Source organism: Oncorhynchus tshawytscha, linkage group LG02, assembly GCF_018296145.1.
Source record: "Oncorhynchus tshawytscha isolate Ot180627B linkage group LG02, Otsh_v2.0, whole genome shotgun sequence".
Classification (NCBI taxonomy): domain Eukaryota; kingdom Metazoa; phylum Chordata; class Actinopteri; order Salmoniformes; family Salmonidae; genus Oncorhynchus; species Oncorhynchus tshawytscha.
Genome location: NC_056430.1, coordinates 71,499,118 through 71,516,959, shown reverse-complemented (window position 1 = coordinate 71,516,959; position 17,842 = coordinate 71,499,118). Strand labels below are relative to the sequence as shown.

Sequence of the window (17,842 nt, the reverse complement as noted above, 5' to 3'; positions counted from 1 at the left end):
AGCATATGGTATTAATGTAGATCTGATCAGAGGGCAAAGTGGACCTACTATCATACTGCTTCAACCTATCCAGTTCCATCCTCAACCTATACAGTCTATAGGGGATAGGAGTTAGGGCGTGTTTCTGGACCGTGTTTCTGGACCTATATCTCTACAGTAAAGTCTACACAATGTACCCACCATCTATGGTACAGTAACAGTATATCTATTATTAACTCACCCTCTATGGTACAGAAACAGTATATCTATTAACTCACCCTCTATGGTACAATAACAATATATCTATGAACTCACCCTCTATGGTACAGTAACTGTATATAAATTAACTCCCCCTCTATGGAACAGTAATAGTAGTAACAGTATCTACAGTATTAACTCCCCCTCTATGGTACAGTAATAGTAGTAACAGTGTATCTATTAACTCACCCTCTATGGTACAGTAATAGAAGTAACAGTATCTACATTATTAACTCCCCCTCTATGGTACAGTAATAGTAGTAACAGTATCTACAGTATTAACTCACCCTCTTGGGTACAGTAACAGTATTAACAGTATATATACAGTATTAACTCACCCTCTATGGTACAGTAACAGTAGTAACAGTATATCTATAGTATTAACTCACCCTCTATGGTACAGTAATAGTAGTAACAGTATCTACAGTATTATCTCACCCTCTATGGTACCGTAACAGTATATCTATTAACTCACCCTCTATGGTACAGTAATAGTAGTAACAGTATCTACATTATTAACTCCCCGTCTATGGTACAGTAATAGTAGTAACAGTATCTACATTATTAACTCCCCCTCTATGGTACAGTAATAGTAGTAACAGTATCTACAGTATTAATTCACCCTCTATGGTACAGTAACAGTAGTAACAGTATATCTACAGTATTAACTCACCCTCTATGGTACAGTAACAGTAGTAACAGTATATCTACAGTATTAACTCACCCTCTATGGGACAGTAATAGTAGTAACAGTATATCTACACTATTAACTCACCCTGTATGGTACAGTAATAGTAGTAACAGTAAATCTACAGTATTAACTCCCCCTCTATGGTACAGTAATAGTAGTAACAGTATCTACATTATTAACTCTCCCTCTATGGTACAGTAATAGTAGTAACACTATCTACATTATTAACTCCCCCTCTATGGTACAGTAATAGTAGTAACAGTATATCTACAGTATTAACTCACCCTCTATGGGACAGTAATAGTAGTAACAGTATATCTACACTATTAACTCACCCTATATGGTACAGTAATAGTAGTAACAGTATATCTACAGCATTAACTCACCCTCTATGGTACAGTAACAGTATATCTATTAACTCACCCTCTATGGTACAGTAATAGTAGTAACAGTATCTACAGTATTAACTCACCCTCTATGGTACAGTAATAGTAGTAACAGTATATCTACAGTATTAACTCACCCTTTATGGTACAGTAATAGTAGTAACAGTATATCTACAGTATTAACTCGCCCTTTATGGTACAGTAATAGTAGTAATAGTATCTACAGTATTATCTCACCCTCTATGGTACAGCAACAGTGTATCTGTTAACTCACCCTCTATGGTAGAGTAAAAGTATATCTATTAACTCACCCTCTATGGTACAGTAATAGCAGTAACAGCATCTACATTTTTAACTCCCCCTCTATGATACAGTAACAGTAGTAACAGTATATCTACAGTATTAACTCACCCTCTATGGTACAGTAAGAGTATATCTATTAACTCACCCTCTATTGTACATTAATAGTAGTAACAGTATATCTACAGTATTAACTCACCCTTTATGGTAAAGTAATAGTAGTAACAGTATCTATAGTATTAATTCCCCTCTATGGTACAGTAATAGTAGTAACAGTGTATCTATTAACTCACCCTCTATGGTACAGTAATAGTAGTAACAGTATCTACATTATTAACTCCCCCTCTATGGTACAGTAATAGTAGTAACATTATCTACAGTATTAACTCACCCTCTTGGGTACAGTAACAGTAGTAACAGTATATCTACAGTATTAACTCACCCTCTATGGTACAGTAACAGTAGTAACAGTATATCTATAGTATTAACTCACCCTCTATGGTACAGTAATAGTAGTAACAGTATCTACAGTATTATCTCACCCTCTATGGTACCGTAACAGTATATCTATTAACTGACCCTCTATGGTACAGTAATAGTAGTAACAGTATCTACATTATTAACTCCCTGTCTATGGTACAGTAATAGTAGTAACAGTATCTACATTATTAACTCCCCCTCTATGGTACAGTAATAGTAGTAACAGTATCTACAGTATTAATTCACCCTCTATGGGACAGTAATAGTAGTAACAGTAAATCTACAGTATTAACTCCCCCTCTATGGTACAGTAATAGTAGTAACAGTATCTACATTATTAACTCACCCTCTATGGTACAGCAACAGTGTATGTGTTAACTCACCCTCTATGGTAGAGTAAAAGTATATCTATTAACTCACCCTCTATGGTACAGTAATAGCAGTAACAGTATCTACATTGTTAACTCCCCCTCTATGGTACAGTAATCGTAGTAACAGTATATCTACAGTATTAACTCACACTCTATGATACAGTAACATTAGTAACAGTATATCTACAGTATTAACTCACCCTCTATGGTACAGTAACAGTATATCAATTAACTCACCCTCTATGGTACAGTAATAGTAGTAACAGTATATCTACAGTATTATCTCACCCTCTATGGTACAGTAACAGTATATCAATTAACTCACCCTCTATGGTACAGTAATAGTAGTAACAGTATATCTACAGTATTAACTCACCCTCTATGGGACAGTAATAGTAGTAATAGTATATCTACAGTATTAACTCACCCTATATGGTACAGTAATAGTAGTAACAGTATATCTACATTATTAACTCACCCTCTATGGTACAGTAGCAGTATATCTATTAACTCACCCTCTATGGTACAGTAACAGTATTAACAGTATATCTACAGTATTAACTCACCCTCTATGGTACAGTAACAGTAGTAACAGTATATCTATTAACTCACCCTCTATGGGACAGTAACAGTAGTAACACTATATCTACTAACTCACCCTCTATGGTACAGTAACAGTAGTAACAGTATATCTACAGTATTAACTCACCCTCTATGGTACAGTAACAGTAGTAACAGTATAACTACAGTATTAACTCACCCTCTATGGTACAGTAGCAGTATATCTATTAACTCACCCTCTATGGCACAGTAACAGTATATCTTTTAACTTACCCTCTATGGTACAGTAATAGTAGTAACAGTATATCTACAGTATTAACTCACCCTTTATGGTACAGTAATAGCAGTAAGAGTATCTAAATTATTAACTCACCCTCTGTGGTACAGTAACAGTAGTAACAGTATATCTACAGTATTAACTCACCCTCTATGGTACAGTAACAGTAGTAACAGTATATATACAGTATTAACTCCCCCTCTATGGTACAGTAATAGTAGTAACAGTATCTACAGTATTAACTCACCCTCTATGGTACAGTAACAGTAGTAACAGTATATCTACAGTATTAATTCACCCTCTATGGGACAGTAATAGTAGTAATAGTATATCTACAGTATTAACTCACCCTATATGGTACAGTAATAGTAGTAACAGTATATCTACAGTATTAACTCCCCCTCTATGGTACAGTAATAGTAGTAACAGTATCTACAGTATTAACTCACCCTCTATGGTACAGTAACAATAGTAACAGTATATCTACAGTATTAACTCACCCTCTATGGTACAGTAACAGTAATAACAGTATATCTACAGTATTAACTCACCCTCTATGGTACAGTAATAGTAGTAACAACATCTACAGTATTAACTCACCCTCTATGGTACAGTAACCGTATATCTATTAACTCACCCTCTATGGTACAGTAATAGTAGTAACAGTATATCTACAGTATTAACTCACCCTTTATGGTACAGTAATAGTAGTAATAGTATCTACAGTATTAACTCACCCTCTATGGTACAGTAATAGTAGTAACAGTATATCTATTAACTCACCCTCTATGGCACAGTAACAGTAGTACCAGTATATCTACAGTATTAACTCACCCTTTCTTGTACAGTCATAGTAGTAACAATATATCTATTAATTCACCCTCTATGGTACAGTAACAGTAGTAACAGTATATCTACAGTATTAACTCACCCTCTATGGTGCAGTAACAGTAGTAACAGTATATCTACAGTATTAATTCGCCCACTATGGCACAGTAACAGTATATCTTTTAACTTACCCTCTATGGTACAGTAATAGTAGTAACAGTATATCTACAGTATTAACTCACCATATATGGGACAGTAATAGTAGTAATAGTATATCTACAGTATTAACTCACCCTATATGGTACAGTAATAGTAGTAACAGTATATCTACAGTATTAACTCACCCTCTATAGTACAGTAACAGTATTAACAGTATATCTACAGTATTAACTCACCCTCTATGGTACAGTAACAGTAGTAACAGTATATCTATTAACTCACCCTCTATGGGACAGTAACAGTAGTAACACTATATCTACTAACTCACCCTCTATGGTACAGTAACAGTAGTAACAGTATATCTACAGTATTAACGCACCCTCTATGGTACAGTAACAGTAGTAAGAGTATATCTACAGTATTAACTCACCCTCTATGGTACAGTAACAGTATATCTATTAACTCACCCTCTATGGTACAGTAACAGTATGTCTATTAACTCACCCTCTATGGTACAGTAACAGTATATCTACTAACTCACCCTCTGTGGTACAGTAACAGTAGTAACAGTATATCTACAGTATTAACTCACCCTTTATGGTACAGTAATAGTAGTAATAGTATCTACAGTATTAACTCACCCTCTATGGTACAGTAATAGTAGTAACAGTATATCTACAGTATTAACTCACCCTTTATTGTACAGTAATAGTAGTAACAATATATCTATTAATTCACCCTCTATGGTACAGTAACAGTAGTAACAGTATATCTACAGTATTAACTCACCCTCTATGGTACAGTAATAGTAGTAACAGTATCTACATTATTAACTCACCCTCTATGGTACAGCAACAGTGTATCTGTTAACTCACCCTCTATGGTAGAGTAAAAGTATATCTATTAACTCACCCTCTATGGTACAGTAATAGCAGTAACAGTATCTACATTTTTAACTCCCCCTCTATGGTACAGTAATCGTAGTAACAGTATATCTACAGTATTAACTCACCCTCTATGATACAGTAACATTAGTAACAGTATATCTACAGTATTAACTCACCCTCTATGGTACAGTAACCGTATATCAATCAACTCACCCTCTATGGTACAGTAATAGTAGTAACAGTATATCTACAGTATTAACTCACCCTCTATGGTACAGCAACAGTAGTAACAGTATATCTACAGTATTATCTCACCCTCTATGGTACAGTAACAGTATATCTATTAACTCACCCTCTATGGTACAGTAACTGTATATAAATTAACTCACCCTATATGGTACAGTAATAGTAGTAACAGTATATCTACAGTATTAACTCACCCTCTATGGGACAGTAATAGTAGTAACAGTATATCTACAGTATTAACTCACCCTTTATGGTACAGTAATAGTAGTAACAGTATATCTACAGTATTAACTCACCCTCTATGGGACAGTAATAGTAGTAACAGCACATCTACACTATTAACTCACCCTATATGGTACAGTAATAGTAGTAACAGTATATCTACAGCATTAACTCACCCTCTATGATACAGTAACAGTATATCTATTAACTCACCCTCTATGGTACAGTAATAGTAGTAACAGTATATCTACAGTATTAACTCACCCTTTATGGTACAGTAATAGTAGTAACAGTATCTACAGTATTAACTCCCCCTCTATGGTACAGTAATAGTAGTAACAGTGTATCTATTAACTCACCCTCTATGGGACAGTAATAGTAGTAACAGCACATCTACACTATTACCTCACCCTATATGGTACAGTAATAGTAGTAACAGTATCTACAGTATTAACTCACCCTCTATGGTACAGTAATAGACGTAACAGTATATCTACAGTATTAACTCACCCTCTATGGGACAGTAATAGTAGTAACAGTATATCTACAGTATTAACTCACCCTCTATGATACAGTAACAGTAGTAACAGTATATCTACAGTATTAACTCACCCTCTATGGTACAGTAAGAGTATATCTATTAACTCACCCTCTATGGTACATTAATAGTATTAACAGTATATCTACAGTATTAACTCACCCTTTATGGTACAGTAATACAAGTAACAGTATCTAAATTATTAACTCACCCTCTGTGGTACAGTAAGAGTAGTAACAGTATATCTACAGTATTAACTCACCCTCTATGGTACAGTAACAGTAGTAACAGTATATCTACAGTATTAACTCACCCTCTATGGTACAGTAATAGTAGTAACAGCATCTACAGTATTAACTCACCCTCTATGGTACAGTAACAGTAGTAACAGTATATCTACAGTATTAACTCACCCTTTATGGTACAGTAATAGTAGTAACAGCATCTACAGTATTAACTCACCCTCTATGGTACAGTAACAGTAGTAACAGTATATCTACAGTATTAACTCACCCTTTATGGTACAGTAATAGTAGTAACAGTATCTACAGTATTAACTCACCCTTTATGGTACAGTAATACAAGTAACAGTATCTAAATTATTAACTCACCCTCTGTGGTACAGTAAGAGTAGTAACAGTATATCTACAGTATTAACTCACCCTCTATGGTACAGTAACAGTAGTAACAGCACATCTACACTATTAACTCACCCTATATGGTACAGTAATAGTAGTAACAGTATCTACATTATTAACTCCCCCTCTATGGTACAGTAATAGGAGTAACAGTATCTACAGTATTAACTCACCCTCTATGGTACAGTAATAGACGTAACAGTATATCTACAGTATTAACTCACCCTCTATGGGACAGTAATAGTAGTAACAGTATATCTACAGTATTAACTCACCCTCTATGATACAGTAACAGTAGTAACAGTATATCTACAGTATTAACTCACCCTCTATGGTACAGTAAGAGTATATCTATTAACTCACCCTCTATGGTACATTAATAGTATTAACAGTATATCTACAGTATTAACTCACCCTTTATGGTACAGTAATACAAGTAACAGTATCTAAATTATTAACTCACCCTCTGTGGTACAGTAAGAGTAGTAACAGTATATCTACAGTATTAACTCACCCTCTATGGTACAGTAACAGTAGTAACAGTATATCTACAGTATTAACTCACCCTCTATGGTACAGTAATAGTAGTAACAGTATCTACAGTATTAACTCCCCCTCTATGGTACAGTAATAGTAGTAACAGTATCTACAGTATTAACTCACCCTCTATGGTACAGTAACAGTAGTAACAGTATATCTACAGTATTAATTCACCCTCTATGGGACAGTAATAGTAGTAACAGTATATCTACAGTATTAACTCACCCTATATGGTACAGTAATAGTAGTAACAGTATCTACAGTATTAACTCACCCTCTATGGTACAGTAATAGACGTAACAGTATATCTACAGTATTAACTCACCCTCTATGGGACAGTAATAGTAGTAACAGTATATCTACAGTATTAACTCACCCTCTATGGGACAGTAATAGTAGTAACAGTATATCTACAGTATTAACTCACCCTTTATGGTACAGTAATAGTAGTAACAGTATATCTACAGTATTAACTCACCCTTTATGGTACAGTAATAGTAGTAACAGCATCTACAGTATTAACTCACCCTCTATGGTACAGTAACAGTAGTAACAGTATATCTACAGTATTAACTCACCCTTTATGGTACAGTAATAGTAGTAACAGTATCTACAGTATTAACTCACCCTTTATGGTACAGTAATATACGTAACAGTATATCTACAGTATTAACTCACCCTCTATGGTACAGTAACAGTAATAACAGTATATCTACAGTATTAATTCACCCTCTATGGGACAGTAATAGTAGTAACAGTATATCTACAGTATTAACTCACCCTATATGGTACAGTAATAGTAGTAACAGTATATCTACAGTATTAACTCCCCTCTATGGTACAGTAATAGTAGTAACAGTATCTACAGTATTAACTCACCCTCTATGGTACAGTAACAATAGTAACAGTATATCTACAGTATTAACTCACCCTCTATGGTACAGTAACAGTAATAACAGTATATCTACAGTATTAACTCACCCTCTATGGTACAGTAATAGTAGTAACAGCATCTACAGTATTAGCTCACCCTCTATGGTACAGTAACAGTATATCTATTAACTCACCCTCTATGGTAAAGTAACAGTAGTAACAGTATATCTACAGTATTAACTCACCCTACATGGTACAGTAATAGTAGTAACAATATATCTACAGTATTAATTCACCCTCTATGGGACAGTAATAGTAGTAACAGTATATCTACACTATTAACTCACCCTATATGGTACAGTAATAGTAGTAACAGTATATCTACAGTATTAACTCACCCTCTATGGTACAGTAACAGTATATCTATTAACTCACCCTCTATGGTACAGTAATAGTAGTAACAGTATATCTACAGTATTAACTCACCGTTTATGGTACAGTAATAGTAGTAACAGTATCTACAGTATTAACTCACCCTCTATGGCACAGTAACAGTAGTACCAGTATATCTACAATATTAACTCACCCTTTATTGTACAGTAATAGTAGTAACAATATATCTATTAATTCACCCTCTATGGTACAGTAACAGTAGTAACAGTATATCTACAGTATTAACTCGCCCTCTATGGCACAGTAACAGTATATCTTTTAACTTACCCTCTATGGTACAGTAATAGTAGTAACAGTATATCTACAGTAGTAATAGTATATCTATATTAACTCACCCTATATGGTACAGTAATAGTAGTAACAGTATATCTATCTATTAACTCACCCTCTATGGTACAGTAGCAGTATATCTATTAACTCACCCTCTATGGTACAGTAACAGTATTAACAGTATATCTACAGTATTAACTCACCCTCTATGGTACAGTAACAGTAGTAACAGTATATCTACTAACTCACCCTCTATGGTACAGTAACAGTAGTAACAGTATATCTACAGTATTAACTCACCCTCTATGGTACAGTAACAGTAGTAACAGTATATCTACAGTATTAACTCACCCTCTATGGTACAGTAGCAGTATATCTATTAACTCACCCTCTATGGCACAGTAACAGTATATCTATTAACTCACCCTCTATGGTACAGTAATAGTAGTAACAGTATATCTACAGTATTAACTCACCCTTTATGGTACAGTAATAGTAGTAACAGTATATCTACAGTATTAACTCACCCTCTATGGCACAGTAATAGTAGTAACAGTATATCTACAGTATTAACTCACCGTTTATGGTACAGTAATAGTAGTAACAGTATCTACAGTATTAACTCACCCTCTATGGTACAGTAACAATAGTAACAGTATATCTACAGTATTAACTCACCCTTTATTGTACAGTAATAGTAGTAACAATATATCTATTAATTCACCCTCTATGGTACAGTAACAGTAGTAACAGTATATCTACAGTATTAACTCACCCTCTATGGTACAGTAACAGTAGTAACAGTATATCTACAGTATTAATTCGCCCACTATGGCACAGTAACAGTATATCTTTTTAACTTACCCTCTATGGTACAGTAATAGTAGTAACAGTATATCTACAGTATTAACTCACCATATATGGGACAGTAATAGTAGTAATAGTATATCTACAGTATTAACTCACCCTATATGGTACAGTAATAGTAGTAACAGTATATCTACAGTATTAACTCACCCTCTATAGTACAGTAACAGTATTAACAGTATATCTACAGTATTAACTCACCCTCTATGGTACAGTAACAGTAGTAACAGTATATCTACTAACTCACCCTATATGGTACAGTAACAGTAACAGTAGTAACAGTATATCTACAGTATTAACTCACCCTCTATGGTACAGTAACAGTAGTAAGAGTATATCTACAGTATTAACTCACCCTCTATGGTACAGTAACAGTATATCTATTAACTCACCCTCTATGGTACAGTAACAGTATGTCTATTAACTCACCCTCTATGGTACAGTAACAGTATATCTACTAACTCACCCTCTATGGTACAGTAACAGTAGTAACAGTATATCTACAGTATTAACTCACCCTTTATGGTACAGTAATAGTAGTAATAGTATCTACAGTATTAACTCACCCTCTATGGTACAGTAATAGTAGTAACAGTATATCTACAGTATTAACTCACCCTTTATTGTACAGTAATAGTAGTAACAATATATCTATTAACTCACCCTCTATGGCACAGTAACAGTAGTACCAGTATATCTACAGTATTAACTCACCCTTTATTGTACAGTCATAGTAGTAACAATATATCTATTAATTCACCCTCTATGGTACAGTAACAGTAGTAACAGTATATCTACAGTATTAACTCACCCTCTATGGTGCAGTAACAGTAGTAACAGTATATCTACAGTATTAATTCGCCCACTATGGCACAGTAACAGTATATCTTTTAACTTACCCTCTATGGTACAGTAATAGTAGTAACAGTATATCTACAGTATTAACTCACCATATATGGGACAGTAATAGTAGTAATAGTATATCTACAGTATTAACTCACCCTATATGGTACAGTAATAGTAGTAACAGTATATCTACAGTATTAACTCACCCTCTATAGTACAGTAACAGTATTAACAGTATATCTACAGTATTAACTCACCCTCTATGGTACAGTAACAGTAGTAACAGTATATCTATTAACTCACCCTCTATGGGACAGTAACAGTAGTAACACTATATCTACTAACTCACCCTCTATGGTACAGTAACAGTAGTAACAGTATATCTACAGTATTAACGCACCCTCTATGGTACAGTAACAGTAGTAAGAGTATATCTACAGTATTAACTCACCCTCTATGGTACAGTAACAGTATATCTATTAACTCACCCTCTATGGTACAGTAACAGTATGTCTATTAACTCACCCTCTATGGTACAGTAACAGTATATCTACTAACTCACCCTCTGTGGTACAGTAACAGTAGTAACAGTATATCTACAGTATTAACTCACCCTTTATGGTACAGTAATAGTAGTAATAGTATCTACAGTATTAACTCACCCTCTATGGTACAGTAATAGTAGTAACAGTATATCTACAGTATTAACTCACCCTTTATTGTACAGTAATAGTAGTAACAATATATCTATTAATTCACCCTCTATGGTACAGTAACAGTAGTAACAGTATATCTACAGTATTAACTCACCCTCTATGGTACAGTAATAGTAGTAACAGTATCTACATTATTAACTCACCCTCTATGGTACAGCAACAGTGTATCTGTTAACTCACCCTCTATGGTAGAGTAAAAGTATATCTATTAACTCACCCTCTATGGTACAGTAATAGCAGTAACAGTATCTACATTTTTAACTCCCCTCTATGGTACAGTAATCGTAGTAACAGTATATCTACAGTATTAACTCACCCTCTATGATACAGTAACATTAGTAACAGTATATCTACAGTATTAACTCACCCTCTATGGTACAGTAACCGTATATCAATCAACTCACCCTCTATGGTACAGTAATAGTAGTAACAGTATATCTACAGTATTAACTCACCCTCTATGGTACAGCAACAGTAGTAACAGTATATCTACAGTATTATCTCACCCTCTATGGTACAGTAACAGTATATCTATTAACTCACCCTCTATGGTACAGTAACTGTATATAAATTAACTCACCCTATATGGTACAGTAATAGTAGTAACAGTATATCTACAGTATTAACTCACCCTCTATGGGACAGTAATAGTAGTAACAGTATATCTACAGTATTAACTCACCCTTTATGGTACAGTACATAGTAGTAACAGTATATCTACAGTATTAACTCACCCTCTATGGGACAGTAATAGTAGTAACAGCACATCTACACTATTAACTCACCCTATATGGTACAGTAATAGTAGTAACAGTATATCTACAGCATTAACTCACCCTCTATGATACAGTAACAGTTAACTATTAACTCACCCTCTATGGTACAGTAATAGTAGTAACAGTATATCTACAGTATTAACTCACCCTTTATGGTACAGTAATAGTAGTAACAGTATCTACAGTATTAACTCCCCTCTATGGTACAGTAATAGTAGTAACAGTGTATCTATTAACTCACCCTCTATGGGACAGTAATAGTAGTAACAGCACATCTACACTATTACCTCACCCTATATGGTACAGTAATAGTAGTAACAGTATCTACAGTATTAACTCACCCTCTATGGTACAGTAATAGACGTAACAGTATATCTACAGTATTAACTCACCCTCTATGGGACAGTAATAGTAGTAACAGTATATCTACAGTATTAACTCACCCTCTATGATACAGTAACAGTAGTAACAGTATATCTACAGTATTAACTCACCCTCTATGGTACAGTAAGAGTATATCTATTAACTCACCCTCTATGGTACATTAATAGTATTAACAGTATATCTACAGTATTAACTCACCCTTTATGGTACAGTAATACAAGTAACAGTATCTAAATTATTAACTCACCCTCTGTGGTACAGTAAGAGTAGTAACAGTATATCTACAGTATTAACTCACCCTCTATGGTACAGTAACAGTAGTAACAGTATATCTACAGTATTAACTCACCCTCTATGGTACAGTAATAGTAGTAACAGCATCTACAGTATTAACTCACCCTCTATGGTACAGTAACAGTAGTAACAGTATATCTACAGTATTAACTCACCCTTTATGGTACAGTAATAGTAGTAACAGCATCTACAGTATTAACTCACCCTCTATGGTACAGTAACAGTAGTAACAGTATATCTACAGTATTAACTCACCCTTTATGGTACAGTAATAGTAGTAACAGTATCTACAGTATTAACTCACCCTTTATGGTACAGTAATACAAGTAACAGTATCTAAATTATTAACTCACCCTCTGTGGTACAGTAAGAGTAGTAACAGTATATCTACAGTATTAACTCACCCTCTATGGTACAGTAACAGTAGTAACAGCACATCTACACTATTAACTCACCCTATATGGTACAGTAATAGTAGTAACAGTATCTACATTATTAACTCCCCCTCTATGGTACAGTAATAGGAGTAACAGTATCTACAGTATTAACTCACCCTCTATGGTACAGTAATAGACGTAACAGTATATCTACAGTATTAACTCACCCTCTATGGGACAGTAATAGTAGTAACAGTATATCTACAGTATTAACTCACCCTCTATGATACAGTAACAGTAGTAACAGTATATCTACAGTATTAACTCACCCTCTATGGTACAGTAAGAGTATATCTATTAACTCACCCTCTATGGTACATTAATAGTATTAACAGTATATCTACAGTATTAACTCACCCTTTATGGTACAGTAATACAAGTAACAGTATCTAAATTATTAACTCACCCTCTGTGGTACAGTAAGAGTAGTAACAGTATATCTACAGTATTAACTCACCCTCTATGGTACAGTAACAGTAGTAACAGTATATCTACAGTATTAACTCACCCTCTATGGTACAGTAATAGTAGTAACAGTATCTACAGTATTAACTCCCCTCTATGGTACAGTAATAGTAGTAACAGTATCTACAGTATTAACTCACCCTCTATGGTACAGTAACAGTAGTAACAGTATATCTACAGTATTAATTCACCCTCTATGGGACAGTAATAGTAGTAACAGTATATCTACAGTATTAACTCACCCTATATGGTACAGTAATAGTAGTAACAGTATCTACAGTATTAACTCACCCTCTATGGTACAGTAATAGACGTAACAGTATATCTACAGTATTAACTCACCCTCTATGGGACAGTAATAGTAGTAACAGTATATCTACAGTATTAACTCACCCTCTATGGTACAGTAATAGTAGTAACAGCATCTACAGTATTAACTCACCCTCTATGGTACAGTAACAGTAGTAACAGTATATCTACAGTATTAACTCACCCTTTATGGTACAGTAATAGTAGTAACAGCATCTACAGTATTAACTCACCCTCTATGGTACAGTAACAGTAGTAACAGTATATCTACAGTATTAACTCACCCTTTATGGTACAGTAATAGTAGTAACAGTATCTACAGTATTAACTCACCCTTTATGGTACAGTAATATACGTAACAGTATATCTACAGTATTAACTCACCCTCTATGGTACAGTAACAGTAATAACAGTATATCTACAGTATTAATTCACCCTCTATGGGACAGTAATAGTAGTAACAGTATATCTACAGTATTAACTCACCCTATATGGTACAGTAATAGTAGTAACAGTATATCTACAGTATTAACTCCCCCTCTATGGTACAGTAATAGTAGTAACAGTATCTACAGTATTAACTCACCCTCTATGGTACAGTAACAATAGTAACAGTATATCTACAGTATTAACTCACCCTCTATGGTACAGTAACAGTAATAACAGTATATCTACAGTATTAACTCACCCTCTATGGTACAGTAATAGTAGTAACAGCATCTACAGTATTAGCTCACCCTCTATGGTACAGTAACAGTATATCTATTAACTCACCCTCTATGGTAAAGTAACAGTAGTAACAGTATATCTACAGTATTAACTCACCCTACATGGTACAGTAATAGTAGTAACAATATATCTACAGTATTAATTCACCCTCTATGGGACAGTAATAGTAGTAACAGTATATCTACACTATTAACTCACCCTATATGGTACAGTAATAGTAGTAACAGTATATCTACAGTATTAACTCACCCTCTATGGTACAGTAACAGTATATCTATTAACTCACCCTCTATGGTACAGTAATAGTAGTAACAGTATATCTACAGTATTAACTCACCGTTTATGGTACAGTAATAGTAGTAACAGTATCTACAGTATTAACTCACCCTCTATGGCACAGTAACAGTAGTACCAGTATATCTACAATATTAACTCACCCTTTATTGTACAGTAATAGTAGTAACAATATATCTATTAATTCACCCTCTATGGTACAGTAACAGTAGTAACAGTATATCTACAGTATTAACTCGCCCTCTATGGCACAGTAACAGTATATCTTTTAACTTACCCTCTATGGTACAGTAATAGTAGTAACAGTATATCTACAGTATTAACTCACCATATATGGGACAGTAATAGTAGTAATAGTATATCTACAGTATTAACTCACCCTATATGGTACAGTAATAGTAGTAACAGTATATCTACATTATTAACTCACCCTCTATGGTACAGTAGCAGTATATCTATTAACTCACCCTCTATGGTACAGTAACAGTATTAACAGTATATCTACAGTATTAACTCACCCTCTATGGTACAGTAACAGTAGTAACAGTATATCTACTAACTCACCCTCTATGGTACAGTAACAGTAGTAACAGTATATCTACAGTATTAACTCACCCTCTATGGTACAGTAACAGTAGTAACAGTATATCTACAGTATTAACTCACCCTCTATGGTACAGTAGCAGTATATCTATTAACTCACCCTCTATGGCACAGTAACAGTATATCTTTTAACTTACCCTCTATGGTACAGTAATAGTAGTAACAGTATATCTACAGTATTATCTCACCCTTTATGGTACAGTAATAGCAGTAAGAGTATCTAAATTATTAACTCACCCTCTGTGGTACAGTAACAGTAGTAACAGTATATCTACAGTATTAACTCACCCTCTATGGTACAGTAACAGTAGTAACAGTATATATACAGTATTAACTCCCCCTCTATGGTACAGTAATAGTAGTAACAGTATCTACAGTATTAACTCACCCTCTATGGTACAGTAACAGTAGTAACAGTATATCTACAGTATTAATTCACCCTCTATGGGACAGTAATAGTAGTAATAGTATATCTACAGTATTAACTCACCCTATATGGTACAGTAATAGTAGTAACAGTATATCTACAGTATTAACTCCCCCTCTATGGTACAGTAATAGTAGTAACAGTATCTACAGTATTAACTCACCCTCTATGGTACAGTAACAATAGTAACAGTATATCTACAGTATTAACTCACCCTTTATTGTACAGTAATAGTAGTAACAATATATCTATTAATTCACCCTCTATGGTACAGTAACAGTAGTAACAGTATATCTACAGTATTAACTCACCCTCTATGGTACAGTAACAGTAGTAACAGTATATCTACAGTATTAATTCGCCCACTATGGCACAGTAACAGTATATCTTTTAACTTACCCTCTATGGTACAGTAATAGTAGTAACAGTATATCTACAGTATTAACTCACCATATATGGGACAGTAATAGTAGTAATAGTATATCTACAGTATTAACTCACCCTATATGGTACAGTAATAGTAGTAACAGTATATCTACAGTATTAACTCACCCTCTATAGTACAGTAACAGTATTAACAGTATATCTACAGTATTAACTCACCCTCTATGGTACAGTAACAGTAGTAACAGTATATCTACTAACTCACCCTATATGGTACAGTAACAGTAGTAACAGTATATCTACAGTATTAACTCACCCTCTATGGTACAGTAACAGTAGTAAGAGTATATCTACAGTATTAACTCACCCTCTATGGTACAGTAACAGTATATCTATTAACTCACCCTCTATGGTACAGTAACAGTATGTCTATTAACTCACCCTCTATGGTACAGTAACAGTATATCTACTAACTCACCCTCTATGGTACAGTAACAGTAGTAACAGTATATCTACAGTATTAACTCACCCTTTATGGTACAGTAATAGTAGTAATAGTATCTACAGTATTAACTCACCCTCTATGGTACAGTAATAGTAGTAACAGTATATCTACAGTATTAACTCACCCTTTATTGTACAGTAATAGTAGTAACAATATATCTATTAATTCACCCTCTATGGTACAGTAACAGTAGTAACAGTATATCTACAGTATTAACTCACCCTCTATGGTACAGTAACAGTAGTAACAGTATATCTACAGTATTAACTCACCCTCTATGGCACAGTAACAGTATATCTTTTAACTTACCCTCTATGGTACAGTAATAGTAGTAACAGTATATCTACAGTATTAACTCACCATATATGGGACAGTAATAGTAGTAACAGTATATCTACAGTATTAACTCACCCTCTATGGTACAGTAACAGTATTAACAGTATATCTACAGTATTAACTCACCCTCTATGGTACAGTAACAGTAGTAACAGTATATCTATTAACTCACCCTCTATGGGACAGTAACAGTAGTAACACTATATCTACTAACTCACCCTCTATGGTACAGTAACAGTAGTAACAGTATATCTACAGTATTAACTCACCCTCTATGGTACAGTAACAGTAGTAACAGTATATCTACAGTATTAACTCACCCTCTATGGTACAGTAACAGTATATCTATTAACTCACCCTCTATGGTACAGTAACAGTATATCTACTAACTCACCCTCTATGGTACAGTAACAGTAGTAACAGTATATCTACAGTATTAACTCACCCTCTATGGTACAGTAACAGTATATCTATTAACTCACCCTCTATGGTACAGTAATAGTAGTAAAGGTA

General features: G+C 34.2%; 1 protein-coding gene across 1 annotated transcript in view; it reads right to left on the bottom strand.

Moving 5' to 3' along the window:
* LOC112235488 (xylosyltransferase 1-like) overlaps positions 1-17,842 on the bottom strand; it is a 141,722-nt gene that overhangs the window by 62,986 nt on the left and 60,894 nt on the right. The window lies entirely within an intron of this gene.